At 41.1% G+C, this 20,204-nt stretch overlaps 1 protein-coding gene across 4 annotated transcripts in view; it reads right to left on the reverse strand.

The window, feature by feature from the left end:
* TSGA10 (testis specific 10) overlaps positions 1–20,204 on the reverse strand; it is a 139,099-nt gene that overhangs the window by 118,390 nt on the left and 505 nt on the right. For 3 of the 4 annotated variants that reach the window (XM_023552546.2, XM_023552547.2, XM_023552548.2), the window contains exon 2: positions 5,612–5,740. The gene's annotated coding sequence lies outside the window, so the exon portion shown is untranslated. Of the gene's footprint in view, positions 1–5,611; positions 13,318–20,204 lie in introns of those variants that run through there. The other variant, XM_064268448.1, reaches the window with a different exon arrangement.

The raw sequence follows: 20,204 nt of genomic DNA on the forward strand, positions 1-20,204 counted from the left end.
AGCTCCAGGAGAAGACTTTCTCTGTCCGCTCTGGAGGAAGGCCCTTGTCATCAGTCTTCCCCTGGGCAAGGAGCTTCTCAGCACAGGGACCCTGGGTCCAAAGGACACGCTATGCTCCCGGTGCTTCTCTTGGTGAAGTGAAGTCCCCATGTCTCTCTGCTTGCTTCTCTCTTTAATATCTCAAAACAGGTCGGTTTAAGACACAATCTAATCTTGTAGATCTCATCAATATAACTGCCACTAATCCACCTCATTACATCATAGTGACAGGATTTACAACACAGGAAAATCACACCAGGTGACACGAGAGTGGGCAATCACACAGTACTGGGAATCACGGCCTAGCCAAGCGGACAGATATTTCGCAGAGACACAAATTCAATCCCTGACAGTATGCCTATGATTATAATCCATCTGGGAACGGGGTATCTTTGTTATGTTAATGAGGCAGGATTAGCGTAGGGTTTATCTTGAGTCAATCTCTTTTGAGATATAAAAGAGATTAAACAAGGAAGCTAGGAGGCAGAGATGTGGGGAGAGCGATGCCCAACCACATGACCATCACCCAGGAGCAGAAGCTCCAAAAGACAAGTATCTTCCTCCAGAGGCTACAGAGAGAGAAAACCTGTCCCTAGTGGTGGCACCCTAATTTCAGACTTCTAGCCTCTGGAACTGTGAGAAAATAAACTTCTGTTTGTTAAAGCCATCCACTTGTGGTATTTCTGTTACAGCAACACTAGATAACTAAGACACCCACTGAAGCACAATTACATGCCAGGAACTATGTTAAATTCCAAAGATACAAAATAGGTTAGGTATCTGCCCTCTGGGAACTTATTGTTTAGATGAAATACATGAACAGAGAATTGTAATACATGTTAAGTGCCGTAATGGAGATATCTATGGGGTAACATGGTGGCACAAAGGTCCTTTTCCATAGTATCTGTCTCTCATTGTGCATTTAACCCCTACTCTGGTGCAAGGCACTGTGTTGGTAGCTGCGGAAAATGTACAAAAAAAACGAAACGAAACAAAACAAGGAACAGTCTCTGTCTTTAAGGAGCATCTAAAATTGCTACATCCCTGATCTCTTAGTTGTAAAATTATTTTTACCCTGACTTTGCCTTCTTCAAATAACTATGGGGTATCTCCTTCCAAACCATCAAAATCAACAGTTTTCTTTAAAAATATAATTTGTCACTATTAAGTATCCTAAAGGCCAGAAATTGCTTGTAACTAAATATGCTATGATGTCATTATTATACTCAATAAATACACACAAATAAGCATAATAAAAGCCACTATTTTAATCCAACCTTGGCTTTGGTATTTTGTAAGGCACATTATCTTGTGGGATTTGGAGCTGTCAGGTAACTTGTGAGCTTAAGAAGTCGAATTTTCAAATCCAAGACAGAAGGAAACTTGTTAAGAATTTTAAAACCACAAGAAGGGAAAGTGTAAATGCACTTGCTATTGCCTTAGTTGGGCTGTTTATCACAGGAGCCTGAGTTACAGCACCACCTCTCTTCTCCTCTCTTGGCCTCTCCCCTGTACTGCCAGAAAATCTTCGAAAAGACAAATTTAAGGTAATGCTTGTGACCTTATGGTATCTCGTGAGACTTAGAATAAGACGGGAAAAAAACGGCATTAGTGATCAGAGCCCTACTGACCTGACCAGCAAAATTTCCCACCATCCCCAGTATATGCCTAACCGCCAGACATGCTACAAGAAACCATCGCACTAACTCATTCTTAACCCTACTCTGTGGGAGTCACTGAGAATCTTAAGAAAAAACTTTGATCAGGTCTCAATTTCAGTACAAAAACATACTTCTCTCAGATGTCTAGTTTGCTCTTACCTCACGGACCGTCGGTTCTTTAACTGCTAGTTCTTTCTTGCATGTGCCTCTAGTGATTCTACAGTAACATCTGCAGCCCACCTCCAGCCACCTTAGGGAAACTGCGCGATGCTTTCCTGTACGTTTGCTATCCTCACCTCAGGCGTTCCCTAAGTTTTCCTCTACCCTTAATATCTAAGCTACTTCCGTTACTAGTATATTTTATAAACTACGGGATGTGGGGTAAACAAACAGGAGAACTTCACTGTATCTGTCTCTGTGCCTTTTTGTCTTTGTTCGTGGCTTCCGCTGTGCCGGATTACTCCAGGCACACTTCTCAACAAGAACACCTTGAAAATGCCTGCCCACCTTCCACTGCGCCAGCAGAGGTTAAATGCCTCTCCTCTCTGGGCTCCCACAAAGCCTCTTACATGGGCTGTTGCTGTGTTTTATGAGATGTAATCGTTCGTTCCCTCCACTACATTCTAAGCAACTTGAGGGGAGGGCCATGTCTCTCATTTCTGTATCAACGTAACTCTCCATTTCTGTATTATTTAATATCTATCTAGCAGATGGTATTCAATATATTGTTAAATAAATAAATAATAAATTTACGACACTCACCTTACCTCTGAACTCAAACCCTGCTTTTACTCAGTTTCAAGACACAAATACTTCAGGAGAGGCAGTAGAGGGCAGTAGAAAGACTGTGAGCTCTGGACTGAGGCAGACTTAGGCTTAAATCGTTTCATTTCTTTACAATTATGCAGCCTTGGGTAATTTACCATACCCTATTCCCTTTGATTCTGAGAGATAAATCTGAGTTCACAAGAAATGAATGTGAGCCTACTGAATCTCATCTGCTAAATACAGAGAATTTACAGAACTGTAGCTAGAGAGATTATATAAAAGCTCAAGTAACATTTCTTGCAAATAACAGGTACTCAAAAAGTAGCTTTTTTAAAACTTTTTATTTTGATGTTAATTGAAGATTCACAGGAAGTTGCAAACACAGTACAGAGAGGTGGAGAATGATTCTTCCCACTTTACTCTTCTTCGAAGTTGTTTTGGCTGTTCTAGGCCCTTTGCCTTCCCACATACATCTTAGAAAAATCTCATTAACACGTGTAAAAGCCATGCCAGGATTTTTAGAGGAACTGTGTTAAACCTGTACCTCAGTTTGGGGAGAACTGACATCTTTACTATGCTGAGGCTTCCAATTCAAGAACGAGACATGTCTCTCCATTTATTTAGATCTTCTTTGATTGCTTTCATTAGCATTTTGTAGTTTTTAGCATACAAGTTACATACGTGTTTTGTTAGACTCACACTTAAGGATTCCATCTCCTGTTTGAGTAACTATAGATGGTACCATATATTTAGTTTTTGTTTCCATATGTTTATTGCTAATATATAGAAACACAACTTTTATATGTTCATCTTGTATCCTATGACCTTGCTGAACTCACCAGTTTTTGTGCTGCAGATTTCATGAGATTTTCCATGTGGATGATCACATCATCCGTAAATATTCTTCCTTTCTCATCAAATAGTTATGATGCTGTTCATTTTTTTGGCTGGTTGGTTGGTTTCACTGTTTTGTTTTTCAGTCTAACCTCTCTGTGTTGTTAGGGCTGGGTAATTTCTATTTTTCTATTCTCAAGTTCACTTATTCATCCCTCTCTCCTCTCCATTCTGCTGCTAAGCCCATGCATTGATTTCACTCTATTTTTTAGTTCTAAAATTTCTATTTGGTTCTTCTTCGTATGTTTTATTTATTTGCTAAGATGTTCTATTTTTTCATTTGTTTCAAGGGTGTTCATAACAGCTTTCTGAAGCATTTATATGAAGGCCACCTTAAAATCCTTGTCAGGAATTTTAACACCTGTTTCATCTCAGTATTGGTGTCTCTTGACTGTGTTTTCTCCTTAAGCTGTGATCTTCCTGGTTCTTGGGATGGCAAATCATTAAGCTCTGGTATTACAAGACTCTGGATCTAATTTAAATTTGGTGTTTCAGCAGGCCTCCTGTGGCACTGCTCCAGCTAGGAAAGGGGTACGCTGTCTTCTTACTGCTAGGTCAGGGCACAACTTCAGGTTCTCCACTCAGCCTCCACTGGCACCTCGGGAGAAATGGCTCCCCGTTACTGCAAAGCAGAAGTGGGAGCTCAGGTACCCCACTAGGCCTCTGTTGACACCCCCTGGGGAAGAAGTACAGAGGCACCTTGTTACTGCTCCCCACATTTCTCCTCTGACACCATGAATGGGCGGCCTCCTTACTGCTGAGAGGCGGTAAAGTCCTGACTCTGTACTAGGTCTCCTAAAACCAACTCAAGGAGGAGGTAAGAGGGCTCTTCTCTAGAAGGTGGGGGTGGATGTCTGTGCTCCCCATGTGGTCTCCTGACACTGCACGGTTGGGGGTCTCCTTACAATCTGGCAAGGATGAAAATCCTGGGTCCTCACTCAGCCTCCTTTGATGCCACCATGGCTGGGAGAAAAGAGGAGAGGCGTGGTTGGGGTGTCTTGTTACTGTCTGGCAAGGGTGAAGTTTGGGATCTTTACTTGGCTGTTGCAGGTGGGGGTGGGGCTGTAGGGTTTTTTTTCTGCAGCGTCTGCTGGAAGTACAGGAGTAATTGTCTAAAAGCTGCCTGCCTTACTAGGCGGCCCCTCTTGGTGCGTTGGCTAGAAAGGGCAGGCTTTGCCCATGTTGTCAGCTTTACCAGCACCCTGGGATAGATGGAGCAAAAAGAAAATCCAGGGCACTCACCAACGTGTTGTTCCTTGTGTCTTGAGGTCCCTAGCTGGTCTCTTCTTCTCTCCACCTTTCAGGGTCTTCTTACACTTGTTTTATATGTAACGTTCAGGGTTTTTAGTTGTACTTAGCAGGGGGAATAGGGAAACATCTACTCCATTTTCCCAGGAGGGGAACGCTTTTCTAATGTTGTTGTTGTGTGCTGTGGAGTCGACTCCAACTCATTGTGACACTACAGGACAGAGCAGAACTACCCCATAGAGTTTCCAAGGCTGTCATCTTTACGGAAGCAGACTGCCACATCTTTCTCCCACAGCACAGCTGATGGGTCTGAACCACCAACCTTTTGGCTAGCAGCTGAGCACTTAACCACTGCACCACCAGGGCTCCTTCCTTTTCTAATAAAACCAAAAAAAGGCAATCCCAACTCATAGCAACCCTACAGGACAGAGCAGAACTCCGCCATGGGGCTTCCAAGGAGTGGCCAGTGGATTCGAACTGCCACCTTTTTGGTTAGCAGCCAAGCTCTTAACCACTGCGCCACCAGGGCTCCTCCTTTTCTAATAGCCTTTATTAATAGTACACCACGTGTCAGGCACTAGGAGAATAGAAAGAATGCTGAACTTGGAGTTCAAAGAACTGGGTTCAAATCTTAGCTCTGTCACTCATTAGTCGAACATTTAACTTCCTGGAACTTCAGCTTCCATGTTTGTAAACTGGAAATAACATCACTATTTCACAAGGCTGGGGATGACTAAGTAAGATTATGTACTTGAAAGCACTTGAAACAACACTTGGCAAACAGTTGCACTCATTGCCTTGGAATCTATGTGTATCAAAGTGATTAACATAACAATTGAATGTATTTTAGACTCCTAAGATTGAAACGAATACTGAATTAGCAATAATTTATTCTCCATCTCCTTGTTTTAAAATAGCCCCTCCATCGACTGGACAGCACTGGGTCTGGGTTTTTTATCCCAAATTAATGCAGGGAAATATGTATATAAACTAAATGTAACCTGTAATTTCAGTGTATAGATGAATCTGTCTTGGTTTTTCACTTCTTGTTCTAGTTGGAGAGTATTCTGGTATTTTTCAACTTCAGAAACCGGAGCCCCTAGACCAAAATCATGTTCTTTGGTGGTAACCTGTTGGGGAGAATGGAAAACAATACTCGGTTTAAAACAGCTCTGAGATTTCTAGCAATCAATAAATTTTGAAAATTAACAATATTCTCAGATATGTTTTTCAATGGTTTTTATTCATGTTCCACCGGCTAAGAGGATTTCACCAAGCTTTAATACCTTAAAATTGTATAATATAGAACTTTTTTGTTATCCAAATATAAGGCTGTATATTGAATATGATTTTCCAAACAAGCCCTACCCCACCCTCTCCCCACAGTAATCGCTGTTCTAAGGAAATCTTGGTCAGCAACAAAAGGAGGCTTTTGTTGGTAGTTTGGTGGCAGAGTTCTCGCAGCCCACATAAGACACCTGAGCTTCATTCCTGGCCCACGTACCCCATGCATAGCAACTGCCCATCAGTGGGGGCTTCCACATTGCTAGGACACTGAACAGGCTTCAGTGGAGCTTCCAGACTAAGGTGGACTAGGAAGAAAGGCCGGGCTATCTATTTCCAAAAATCGGCCAATGAAAATCCTGTGGATCTGAACGGTCCGATCCACAAGCGATCATGGGAATGTGGCAGGACCATGCAGTGTTTCGTTCTGTCGTACATGGGGTCACCATGTGTCTGGTGGACTTGAAAGCAGGTAACAACAACAACAGGCATTGTCCCATGTTGTCCAATACCGCAGCCACTAGCTGGAGGTTTGCTGTCACATACCACACACAGCTAAGTTCCCTAATAGTTTTTAAAATTCCATAAATAAAAATAAATACTATCATAGAAAAACAGGTAAAGAATAGGGAGACTTCACAGAAAAGAAAAGTCTCTTAAATATATCTAAAGACGTCCAATCACCCTGGAGAGTAATAAAATTAAAACTACACTGAGAGACTACCCATTTTTAACCATCGAATGGCAAAGATCAAAAAGGTGGATATATAACTAAGCATTCTTACACATTACTGGTGGCAGCATAAACTGATACTCAAGAAGAGTAATTTTGTAAAATCTTCCGTTACAAATGGAACCAACTTACAAATACACATAGCTTTTGTCCAAATAATTTAATTTCTAGAGATTTACCTTACAGATATATTTGCACATGTGCAAAATAACAAATGTGAAAAATTCACTGTACTATCCTATCCATACTCCTCTGCATTATGCTTTTTTAACTTGACAGGTGCAACAATGTATCTTAAAAATTGTGCAATTTGGGGAAATAATTTTTTTTTCTTTCCCGGAATTAAAGCTGCAATTATGTTAAGGAAGAGGGAATTTCCTACAAGCATCCTAGATCTTTCCTGCAACACTGCTGCTGTTCTCCAAAATCTAGTCTTCAGGGAACTACAGAATCAGGATCCCCCCAGTCACTGGCTTACGTTTCGCCCTGTGTGACCCAGCACTTAGCCAGCCCGGCAGATTCATTTCCCTTTTGTCCTTTCCCAAGACGAGACACATACTGGCTTTTCTGATCTTCATTCCAGCAGTTACTCCCCCGCCCGGAACCTCAGAACTTCAATATTAGATCTCACAGAATATTTCAAATTATTATGGGCTAGACTGAAATCCTATCTATCATTTCTCACATAGTTTCTGTTGAAAACTGTGTTTCTAATTACAAACATTTGACTTAGGATAACAGAATTAAATGACTCCTCCCTATGGCAGTACTTTTCAAATTTTAACGAACATACTAACAAACTTGGAAATGTTAAAATGTAGATTCTTACTGACATGAGGCCTGAGATTCTGCACTTCTGAGAAGTGGCCTGGTAATCCCCACGCGGCCGGTACAAGGATCACACGTTAAATAGCCACCATCTATAATGTAAGCTAAACCTGCCTGGAAACCCTGGTGGCACAGTGGTTAAGAGCTGTTTCTGCTAACCAAAAAGGTCGGCAGCTCGAATCCACCCGGCGCTCCGCGTAAACTCTATGGGGCAGTTCTGCTCTGTCCTACAGGTTCGCTAGGAGTCAGAAGCGCCTCAACAGCAACGGGTTTTGGGGTTTTTTTTGGAAACCTGCCTGGCATTCAGAGTTCTTCATAATTTGGTCCCTCTCCACCTCTCCAAATGTATCTCCTCGATACTTCCTAGAACTCCTCTATGAAAGTCAAACTATTCCCATTCTTTACACAGACACTTAGAAACATTGTATCTTCTGCTCATAGGCTCTGCCCTCACCCTTTTCTTCATTTAACTAAAGACACGTTTAAAACACCTAAAAGGAACGTGTTCCTTAGAACAAATCAATTATATGAGATCAAAAGGGCAATATTTGCCCAAAAGCACGGATGAGAACACAGGAAAGAGTAGAAAATCAGGGTGAAAAGACACAAGGAACCCAAAGCGGACATGGAGAGAGTGCTGACACATCGTGGGGAATGAAACCAAAGCTATGAAACACTTTACGTACAGACTATGGAATGGGAACCTGATTTGCTCTGTAAACTTTCACGTAATACCCACGTGCGCACGCACGCACGCATACACACACGCACACACAAAAGACAGGTTTAAGTCTCATCTTGAATCCCACGTTCTCTGGGAGGCTCTCCCTGTGTTCTCCACCCCGTAGTGCTCACCTCTTCATTGGGACTCCGTGTATATTGACTATAAAACATCTCACTCAGCCACTTATGTTTTCTGGGTATGTCTTTCCCAAACAGTTATTAGAATCTTAAGAACAAGTAGTCTTAGCAGTTGCCCCGTACCCCCTCACCCTACCCCGAAGCCTGTACAGAGCTCTTCATAGAACAGCTGAAGGTTGGCAAAGAAACCGTGTTAAAGCAGAGAAAACTGATCTTTCCTTCTTCTCTTTGCTAAACTGAAACAGTTAAATGGGGGTTCTGCAAAATTACCCATCAGGCCAGTCTAGGAGTTAAACGTAGGAAGGGGTCAACAGTCCACCTCATGATTACAAGCAAGCATGCTGGAGTTGCTGCTTTCCCTACATTAGCTTTGGAGGTATTGCCACTAAAAGCCAAAAACCAACCCGTTTCCATCGAGTAGATTCCAACTCATAGGGATGCTATAGGACTGCCCCATAGGGTTTCCAAGGACAGCCGGTGGATTTGAACGGCCAACCTTTTGTTAAGCAGCCGAGCTCTTAACCACTGTGCCACCAGGGCTCCTTTTATATCCCTAGTGCCTCAAAAAGTGCCCAGCACAAAGGTGGCAGTACTTGATAACACATTTTCAAAATAATGAATTTTGGTGATTTGTACAGAGCAGTTCCAATGACAGAGGTAGGGTTGAAGCAAGTGTGAAGATGATTAATCACAGCAGAGAAAGGAGACCAGGAATCAGAGGAGGAAACGGACTGCAGGTCTAATTGCATCCATGAAGTACTACCGCCTTTGCCATGAGACCAGAAGAAACAGATGGAGCCTGGCTACCATTCCGGAACATTCTGATCAAGGACCCAATAGATGGATATTGATCAAAAGGAGGAAAAATGTGGAATAGAACTTTAAATTCTTATGAAAACTAGACTTACTGGATACATTGAGACTCGAGGAACTCCAAAATCTATTGCCTGGAAACTTTTTTTTTATGTTTTTTAGAAATTTTATTTATTTTGTTGTTGAGAATATACACAGCAAGACATAAACCAATTCAACAGTTTCTACAAGTACCATCTAGTGACATGGATTACATTCCCTGAATTGTGCAATCATTCTCACCCTCCTTTTCTGCATTGTTCCTTCTCCAATAACATAAATTCACTGCCCCCTATGGTGCCTATCTAATTTTTCGAGTTGCTCTTATCAGTTTGAACCTATATACATAGTCTTTGAAAGATACTGGTTACATTTTTCATAATGTGTCATTATTCCCATTTATTCTGTTCTGGTTGTACTATTTCCTGTATTCTAGTTTCCCCGCCTCCTTGCCTTCTTATCTTCACTTTAGAATAATTTTTGACCATTTGGTCTCCTACATATGATTTCATTACTCATGGTTCATGTTCTTTATTTTATGAGCCAATCTGTTGTTTCTCAACTGCCCTAATAAGTCTGGATTTTTTAAGAGTTTGAATTTTTTCCCACATTTCTCTCCCATTCTATACGGATCCATCTATTGTGGCCCTGGTCAGAACGGTCAGTAGTAGTAGCCGGGCACCATCTAGTTCTTCTGGTTTCATGATAGATGAAGAGCTGTGGTTCGTGTCGACTATTAGTTCTGTAGACTCCTTTCTTCTCTGAGTTTTTGGTTTCCTTTTTTTTTTTTTTAACTTTTATTGAGCTTCAAGGGAATGTTTGCAAATCAAGTCAGACTGTCACATATAAGTTTATATACACCTTACTCCATACTCCCACTTGCTCTCCCCCTAATGAGTCAGCCCTTCCAGTCTCTCCTTTCGTGACAATTTTGCCAGCTTCCAACTCTCTCTATCCTTCCATCCCCCCTCCAGACAGGACATGCCAACACAGCCTCAAGTGTCCACCTGATACACATAGCTCACTCTTCATCAGCATCTCTCTCCCGCCCACTGTCCAGTCCCTTCCATGTCTGATGAATTGTCTTCGGGAATGGTTGCTGTCCTGGGCCAACAGAAGGTTTGGAGACCGTGACCGCCTGGATTCCTCTAGTCTCAGTCAAACCATTAAGTATGGTCTTTTTGTGAGAATTTGGGGTCTGCATCCCACTGATCGCCTGCTCCCTGTCAGGGCAGTCATCTGTTGTGGCCGGGCACCAACTAGTTCTTCTAGTCTCAGGATGATGTAAGTCTCTGGTTGATGTGCCCCTTTCTGTCTCTTGGGCTCATAGTTATTGTGTGACCTTGGTGTTCTTCACTCTCCTTTGATCCCCGTGGGTTGAGACCAATTGATGCATCTTAGATGGCCGCTTGTTAGCATTTAAGACCCCGGCCGCCACATTTCAAAGTGGGATGCAGAATGTTTTCATAATAGAATTACTTTGCCAGTTGACTTAGAAGTCCCCTTACACCATGGTCCCCAAACCCCCACCCTTGCTCCGCTGACCTTTGAAGCAATCAGTTTATCCTGGAAACTTCTTTGCTTTTGGTCCAGTCCAGTTGAGCTGACCTTCCATGTATTGAGTATTGTCCTTCCCTTCACCTAAAGCAGTTCTTATCCACTAACTAATCAGTAAAAAACCCTCTCCCATCCTCCCTCCCTCCCCACCTCGTAACCACAAAAGTATGTGTTCTTCTCAGTTTATACTATTTCTCAAGATCTTATAATAGTGGTCTTATACAATATTTGTCCTCTTGCCTCTAATTTCACTCAGCATAATGCCTTCCAGGTTCCTCCATGTTATGAAATGTTTCGCACATTCGTCACTGTTCTTTATCGATGCGTAGCATTCCATTGTGTGAATATACCACAATTTATTTACCCATTCATCTGTTGATGGACACCTCGGTTGCTTCCAGCTTTTTGCTATTGTAAACAGAGCTGCAATAAACATGGGTGTGCATATATCTGTTCCTGTGAAGGCTCTTATTTCGAGGAGTGGGATTTCTGGGTTGTATGGCAGTTCTATTTTTAACTTTTTAAGATAACACCAGATAGATTTCCAAAGTGGTTGTACCATTTTACATTCCCACCAGCAGTGTGTAAGAGTTCCAATCTCTCTGCAGCCTCTCCAACATTTATTATTTTGTGTTTTTTGGATTAATGCCAGCCTTGTTGGAGTGAGATGGAATCTCATCGTGGTTTTAATTTACATTTCTCTAATGGCTAATAACCAAGAGCATTTTCTCATGTATCTGTTAGCTGCCTGAATATCTTCTTTAGTGAAGTGAGTGTTCATATCCTTTGCCCACTTCTTGATTGGGTTGTTTGTCTTTTTGTGGTTGAGTTTTGACAGAATCATATAGATTTTAGAGATCAGGCGCTGGTCAGAGATGTCATAGCTGAAAATTCTTTCCACAGTCTGTAGCTGGTCTTTTTACTCTTTTGGTGAAGTCTTTAGATGAGCATAGGTGTTTGATTTTTAGGAGCTCCCAGTTATCTGGTTTCTCTTTGTCAATTTTGGTAATGCTTTGTATTCTGTTTATGCCTTGTATTAGGGCTCCTAACGTTCTCCCTATTTTTTCTTCCATGATCTTTATCGTTTTAGTCTTTATGTTTAGGTCTTTGATCCACTTGGAGTTAGTTTTTGTGCATGGTGTGAGGTATGGGTCCTGTTTCATTTTTTTGCAAATGGATATCCAGTTATGCCAGCACCATTTGTTAAAAAGACTACCTTTTCCCCCATTAACTGACACTGGGCCTTTGTCAAATATCAGCTGCTCTTATATGGATGGATTTATATCTGGGTTCTCAATTCTGTTCCATTGGTCTATGTGCCTGTTGTTGTACCAGTACCAGGCTGTTTTGACTACTGTGGCTGTATAATATGTTCTAAAATCAGGTAGAGTGAGGCCTCCCACTTTCTTCTTTTTCAGTAATGCTCTACTTATCCGGGGCTTCTTTCCCTTCCATATGAAGTTGGTAATTTGTTTGTCCATCACATTAAAAAATGACATTGGAATTTGGATCGGAAGTGCATTGTATGTATAGATGGCTTTTGGTAGAATAGACATTTTTACTATGTTAAGTCTTCCTATCCATGAGCAAGGTATGTCTTTCCACTTAAGTAGGTCCTTTTTAGTTTCTTGTAGTAGTACTTTGTGGTTTTCCTTGTATAGGTCTTTTACATCTTTGGTAAGATTTATTCCCAAATATTTTATCTTCTTGGGGGCTACTGTGAATTGTACTGATTTTGTGATTTCCTCTTCAATGTTCTTTTTGTCGATGGAGAGGAATCCAAGTGATTTTTGTATGTTTATCTTATAACCTGAGACTCTGCCAAACTCTTCTATTAGTTTCAGTAGTTTTCTGGAGGATTCCTTTGGGTTTTCTGTGTATAAGATCATGTCAACTGCAAATAGAGAAAATTTTACTTCCTCCTTGCCAGTCCCGATGCCCTTTATTTCTTTGTCTAGCCTAATTGCTCTGGCTAGGACCTCTAGCACAATGTTGAATAAGAGTGGTGAAAAAGGGCATCCTCGTCTGGTTCCCGTTCTCAAGGGAAATGCTTTCAGGATCTCTCCATTTAGAGTGATGCTGGCTGTTGCTTTGTATAGATGCCCTTTATTATGTTAAGGAATTTTCCTTCAATTCCTATTTTGCTGAGAGTTTTTATCATAAATGAGTGTTGGACTTTGTCAAATGCCTTTTCTGCATCAATTGATAAGATCATGTGGTTTTTGTCTTTTGTTTTACTTATATGGTGGATTACATTAATAATGTAATCCACCATATAATTAATGGTTTTTCTAACATTAAACCAGCCTTGCATACCTGGTATAAATCCCACTTGGTCATGGTGGATTATTTTTTTGATATGTTGTTGAATTCTATTGGCTAGAATTTTGTTGAGGATTTTTGCATCTATGTTCATGAGGGATATAGGTCTGTAATTTTCTTTTTTCGTGATGTCTTTACCTGGTTTTGGTATCAGGGAAATGGTGGCTTCATAGAATGAGTTAGGTAGTATTCCATCATTTTCTATGCTTTGAAATACCTTTAGTAGTAGTGGTGTTAACTCTTCTCTGAAAGTTTGGTAGAACTCTGCAGTGAAGCCGTCCGGGCCAGGGCTTTTTTTTGTTGGGAGTTTTTCGATTACCGTTTCAATCTCTTTTTTTGTTATGGGTCTATTTAATTGTTCTACTTCTTATTGTGTTAGTTTAGGTAGGTAGTGTTTTTCCAGGAATTCATCCATTTCTTCCAGGTTTGCAAATTTGTTAGAGTACAATTTTTCATAATAATCTGATATGATTCTTTTAATTTCAGTTGGGTTTGCTGTGATGTGGCCCATCTCGTTTCTTATTCAGGTTATTTCCTTTCCTGTATTTCTTTAGTCAGTCTGGCCAATGGTTTATCAATTTTGTTAATATTCTGAAAGAACCAGCTTTTGGCTTTGTTAATTCTTTCAATTGTTTTTCTGTTCTCTAATTCATTTAGTTCAGCTCTAATTTTTATTATTTGTTTTCTTCTGGTGCCTGATGGATTCTTTTGTTGCTCACTTTATCTATTTGTTCAAGTTGTAGGGACAGTTCTCTGATTTTGGCTCTTTCTTCTTTTTGTATGTGTGCATTTATCGATATAAATTGGCCTCTGAGCACTGCCTTTGCTGTGTCCCAGAGGTTTTGAAAGGAAGTATTTTCAGTCTCGTTGCATTCTATGAATTTCCTTATTCCCTCCTTAATGTCTATAACCCAATCTTTTTTCAGTAGGGTATTGTTCAGTTTCCAAGTATTTGATTTCTTTTCCCTAATTTTTCTGTTATTGATTTCCACTTTTATGGCCTTGTGGTCTGAGAAGATGCTTCGTAATATTTTGATGTTTTGGATTCTGCGAAGGTTTGTTTTATAACCTAACATGTGGTCTATTCTAGAGAACGTTCCATGTGCACTAGGAAAAAAAGTATACTTTGCAGCAGTTGGGTGGAGAGTTCTGTATAAGTCAATGAGGTCAAGTTGGTTGATTGTTGTAAGTAGGTCTTCCGTGTCTCTATTGAGCTTCTTACTGGACGTCCAGTCCTTCTCCGAAAGTGGTGTGTTGAAGTCTCCTACTATAATTGTGGAGGTGTCTATCTCACTTTTCAGTTCTGTTAAAATTTGTTTGATGTATCTTGCAGCCCTGTCACTGGGTGCATAAATATTTAATATGGTTATATCTTCCTGGTCAATTGTCCCTTTTATCATTATGTAGTGTCCTTCTTTATCCTTTGTGGTGGATTTAACTTTAAAGTCTATTTTGTCAGAAATTAATATTGTTACTCCTGCTCTTTTTTGCTTATTGTTTGCTTGATATATTTTTTTCCATCCTTTGAGTTTTAGTTTGTTTGTGTCTCTAAGTCTAAGGTGTGTCTCTTGTAGGCAGCATATAGACGGATCGTGTTTCTTTATCCAGTCTGAGACTCTCTGTCTCTTCATTGGTGCATTTTGTCCATTTACATTCAGTGTAATTATAGAGAAGTATGTGTTTAGTGTTGTCATTTTGATGCCTTTTTATGTGTGTTGTTGACAATTTCATTTTTCCACTTACTTTTTTGTGCTGAGACGTTTTTCTTTGTAAATTGTGTGTTCCTCATTTTCATATAGTATTTGACTTTGTTTGCTGAGTTGTTACATCTTTCTCGGTTTTTATTTTGAGTTATGGAGTTGTTATACCTCTTTGCGGTTACCTTTATACCCCCGTTTTTCTAAGTAAAAACCTAACTTGTATTGTCCTGTATCGCCTTGTATCCCTCTCCATATGGCAGTTCTATGCCACCTGTATTTAGTTCCTCTTTTTGATTATTGTGATCTTTTACATATTGACTTCAATGATTCCCTGTTTTGAACATTTTTCTTTTTAATTAATCTTGTTTTTGTGATTTCCCTATTTGAATTGACATCAGGATGTTCTGTTTTGTGACCCTGTGTTGTGCTGGTATCTGATATTATTGGTTTTCTGACCAATTTACTTTGGTATTTCTTGTAGCTTTGGTTTGGTTTTTGCAAATTCTCTAAGCTTGTGTTTATCTGTAAATATCTTAATTTCGCCTTCATATTTCAGAGAGTTTTGCTGGATATATGATCCTCAGCTGGCAGTTTTTCTCCTTCAGTGCTCTGTATATGTCATCCCATTGCCTTCTTGCCTGCATGGTTTCTGCTGAGTAGTCTGAACTTATTCTTATTGATTCTCCCTTGTAGGAGACCTTTCTTTTACCCCTGGCTGCTTTTAAAATTTTCTCTTTATCTTTGGTTTTGGCAAGTTTGATGATAATATGTCTTGGTGTTTTTCTTTTTGGATCAATCTTAAATGGGGTTCGATGAGCATCTTGGATAGATATCCTTTCGTCTTTCATGACGTCAGGGAAGTTTTCTGTCAGCAGATCTTCAACTATTTTCTCTGTGTTTTCTGTCCTCCCTCCCTGTTCTGGGACTCCAATCACACGCAAGTTATCCTTCTTGATAGAGTCTCACATGATTCTTAGAGTTTCTTCATTTTTTTAAATCCTTTTATCTGATTTTTTTTTTTCAGCTATGTTGGTGTTAATTCCCTGGTCCTCCAGATTTCCCACTCTGCATTCTAACTGCTCGAGTCTGCTCCTCTGACTTCCTACAGAGTTGTCTAATTCTGTAATTTTATTCTTAATCTTTTGGATTTCTGAATGCTGTCTCTCTATGGATTCTTGCAACTTATTAATTTTTCGACTATGTTCTTGAATAATCTTTTTGAGTTCTTCAACTGCTTTTTCAGTGTGTTCCTTGGCTTTTTCTGCAGATTGCCTTATTTCATTTCTGAGGTCATCGCTGATGTCTTGAAGCATTCTGTAAATTAGTTTTTTATATTCTGTATCTGATAATTCCAGGATTGTACCTTCATTTGGGAAAGATTTTGATTCTTTAGTTTGGGGGGTTGTAGAAGCAGTCATGGTCTGCTTCTTCATATGGTTTGATATCAACTGCTGTCTCTGAGCCATCACTAAGATATTGTAGCGATTTATTCTATATTTGCTCACTGAGTCTTATCTTGTTTTGTTCTCTTTCAATATACGTAGATGGGCTACTAGATTGCGCTGTCTTGACTGTTGTAGCCCTTGACTTGCTTATGACCTATTACCAGCTGGTTTGGGCTGTTACCAGATATATAAGCCTAAGAGTCCATTCACTATTCTTGAGTAGAATCTGATTTTCGGTCATCAAGTGTGTGATGCACACTGTCACCTATCCACTTTGAGAAGTAGTGGTGATAGTTGTGTGCACCAGATTCTAGTAGCAGCTGGGGTTCACACTCCGGGGCGGAGCAGGATGCTGACAGGCTTCCCCCAAGTGTCAGTGAGGTAGGTGTGTCTCTATTCCTAAAGCACCTTGGTGGGTGGGCTCTGCAGCTGTACCTTAGGCCCCCAATGCAAGTACCTCTACAGATTGGAAGGTGTCACCCTCCTTAGACCCCTAAGGCAGGAGGCTAGGTGGTCAGAGGGGAGCTTCAGCCCTCAGTTCCCTGTTGTGGGTCAGTGAGGGCTCTGTTGAATACGCAGAGATATCAGACCTGGGAAACTTGTCTTTCCAGTAATCAGCTAAAACAAATGCAGTCAGATCCCTGTCAAAAATGCGTTTGCATTATAATAGCCACCGTGTTCCCTGTAGGGATGAAATCCCGAGACTGTGGATCACATATGCTTGGCTGGAGCTGGTTCTGTGTTTTTAGTCCAATTAGGGAAGGATTTTCATCCCTGGGTTTTTTGTGGTTGCTTCTCTCAGGCCAGAAGAATGGGTTAGGAAAGACCGAAAAAAAAAGGAAAAGAAAAACCACAGAGCAGTTCTCCCTCTGGCTCAGGAAATTCCAACGTTAATGAAGCCACCTGGGAAAGGGAGGGGAGGGTTCAGATAAACAGGAGTAGCACCCTGGAATACAGACAAAGTTACTTATCTTGCTTGGGATGACTGTTTTATCTGAGATTCCCAAGGGGCTCCTGTGTGCACTGGCTGGGTAGAGATTGCCCCCGAGGGTCAGGCCCGCGTCCTGTGCTTGCGCTGTCTCAGAAGCCACGGTCAGTTCCTCCGCTGCCAGTCCAAAGCCCAGCGTCAAGGTTCCTCGGCTGGGACTCTGCACTCCCATCTCCAAAAACAGTCGCTGCCTCCCGGGGACTTCTCCTCCCGCCAGCTGCATCACCGCACCTCCCGCGCGGACCAGCTGGGCCCCGTCCCGAGGTCAGTTCAGGGGGGTGGGGCTGCGCCCCGTGTTTGTGCCATCACAGGATGCTGTGCTCAGCTCCCTTGCGCCCAGTCCAAAGCCCCACGCCAAGGTTTCCTGACTGGGACGCTGGCTCCAGGCTCTGAAAACTGTCGCTGCTTCCCCGTAGTTGTTCGTTCTCGGTCTCTGTCACTCAGGTCAAGTCTTTAAATCTGTGTTTGTTGGTCAGAGTTCGTAGATGGTCATGTATGTGATCAATTCACTTGTTTTCCCAAGTCTTTGTTGCAAGAGCGATCCAAGGTAGCGTCTACCTAGCAAGCCATCTTGGCCCCCCTCCTCAACTATCTGGAAACAACTTTTAAACCCTGATCCCATGAATCTTTAAACAAGTTTAGCTCAATTAATAAAGAATGTTTGCCTTGAGCATTTTGCTTTTAAAATATGATCTATATGAGATCAAATTCACAACTATAACTCTAAAGCGCAGATGAGAACTTTAAGGGGCAGAGAGTCTAAGTTAACAGTGGTGAAACGATACGGGCAAAGAGACCGAGGATGATGACACGGTGTGGAGTATGCAACCACTGTCACTGAATTGTACATGTAAAAACTGTTGAACTGGGTATATATTCTGTTATACATATTTTCATCAGAAATTTTTTTTTTAATTTATAAGAGCTAATCAATGAATGAGAGTAAAGAAAAGGAAATGGAAAATGTAAACTACTTTTAGAAAGCATGGTTGTGAGAGGAAGGGAGGCAGCTAAAGTTGGAGGAAGACCATGGTTGTGGAAGGGTCATTACAAAAGAAGACAAACATGTTCCTTTATTCTCTTTGTGTTAAGAACCCCTTTCTGAATTGAACAAAACCCCCAGATCTTGCCTTCAAGAAAATGCAAATACACACAAAACTTTACCATTTAAGGTATTCAAAAACTCCCTATAAGAAGTGCTGGTGGGACAGCCGCTAAGTGCTTGGCTGCTGACAGAAAGGTCTGCTAACTGAATAGTCAGCGGTTTGAACCCATCCAGCGGCCCTATGGCAGTAAAGACCTGGTGATCTACTCTTGTAAAGATTACAGCTTAGGGAACCCTATGGGGCAGTCCTACTCTGTCATATAGGGTCGCTATGAGTAGGAATCGACTAGACAGCACACAACAGCTCCCTAAACACCTTGGACACCAGGTTAAGAAACCCACCAGTGCAGAAACAAAGATTTCTTAAGACATACCTTAATGTGAATTAATGGAGAAAAAACCCCTGAGGTAATAAGAGGAAACACAAGAAAAGGATATGCATTGTACTCTGAGACAAAAAAGAGAAAACCAAGAATAGGCAAGAAGGGGCAGACATTTGAAGGAGTTCCTGCCCAGTTAAGTCTTATTTTTTCAGTGAAATAGGAGATAAGGTCATGTGCAAAAAAGTATCAGTGTTGACCAAAGTATCTGACACATAGTATGTGCTCAACAAATGTCTATTGAATTTTTGCTAGAATAATGAAAAACAGTGGTGTACTTTATATGGGATTCTGAAATCTGGCTCCACAAAAGGTCAACAAGGATGGACTTTTTGCTTTCTCTTTTAAAATTGTCTTCATATGGAAGGCTCATAGCAGTTTTGCTCATAATTGCCATGACTGTAAAAACCTGACTGTCTACCAGCAGTAGATAAATTGTGGTTTACTCTTACAATGGAACACTTACCAACAAACGACAAGCAACAGCAAGGGTAAATCTTAACACACAATGTTGAGTAAAGAAGCACAATGAAAAGACTTAGTACAATTCCAGACACATAAAGTTCAAAAACAAGCCTAACCACAGTGTGCATGTTCACAAAGGTGGTAAAACTATCAGGAAAACCATAGAAGTGAGAATAGTGCCTACCTCTGGGGAGGACGCTGTGTGATGGGAAAAGGAGGTGGATAATAACACCTGCCCTAACTGCCTCTGTATATGGAAAGCTTTAAAATCTAATGACCCTAAAACATACTTGTCTCAAGTATTTAAACTGAATAAGACCACACCGGAAGAAAGCCCAGAGAATCTCTTCCCCGATTATATACTGGGCTATCAGCAGTGTTTTTTTTCAGAACGTAAATTAAAAAAAAATGTATTTTAGATGCTGTCGTTAAATAATACTAAAGTTTAGGGTTTAAAATAAATATTCCATTAATGGGCCTTCCTAGTTATTTCCCACTAAGAGAGAAGGCGACAGGAACCAGTTTCATACTGGAGACAGGTCTGGAAGCTGTGTCACCTTACTTTTACATGTATAACTAATCTATTTTATTCCAGTTACAAATCCATTGGTATCCTACTTATTTCATTAGGGAAAACCAAGTGTACTTGAAACGCTGAAAACCAGTAGAGGAAACTAAAAACAGTATCCTAGGATACCAAGGCCTGGTGTGGAAGAAGGCAAACACTGGGGAACGCTCTGCTCTAAGCAAACTTATCCTGAAGCCTTGATTCTTGGCTTTATTTAAAGAAAAAAAAAGTATTCGTATGCGTTTTTAGGTATCAGGTCCATGACCACCGAACACGTATCCGATTCGGTTTTAAATACTTTTTTAAAGAACAGGCGGTTTACGCAGCCTGTCCTGTGCAGTATACTTCCTTCCGCGCCTGGCCTCCCCACGTCGGTAAAGCCACAGGCTGGGAGTCAGGAAGAGCCGGGCCGGGCTCCCGAACACCCGGCTCCACGCTCTCGGCTCCACGGCACAGCGCCTCTGGCCCAGCGGGCCCCAACAGCTGCGGCGGGACGCGACGCGGTC

This window comes from Loxodonta africana, chromosome 15 (assembly GCF_030014295.1).
Source record: "Loxodonta africana isolate mLoxAfr1 chromosome 15, mLoxAfr1.hap2, whole genome shotgun sequence".
Lineage (NCBI taxonomy): Eukaryota > Metazoa > Chordata > Mammalia > Proboscidea > Elephantidae > Loxodonta > Loxodonta africana.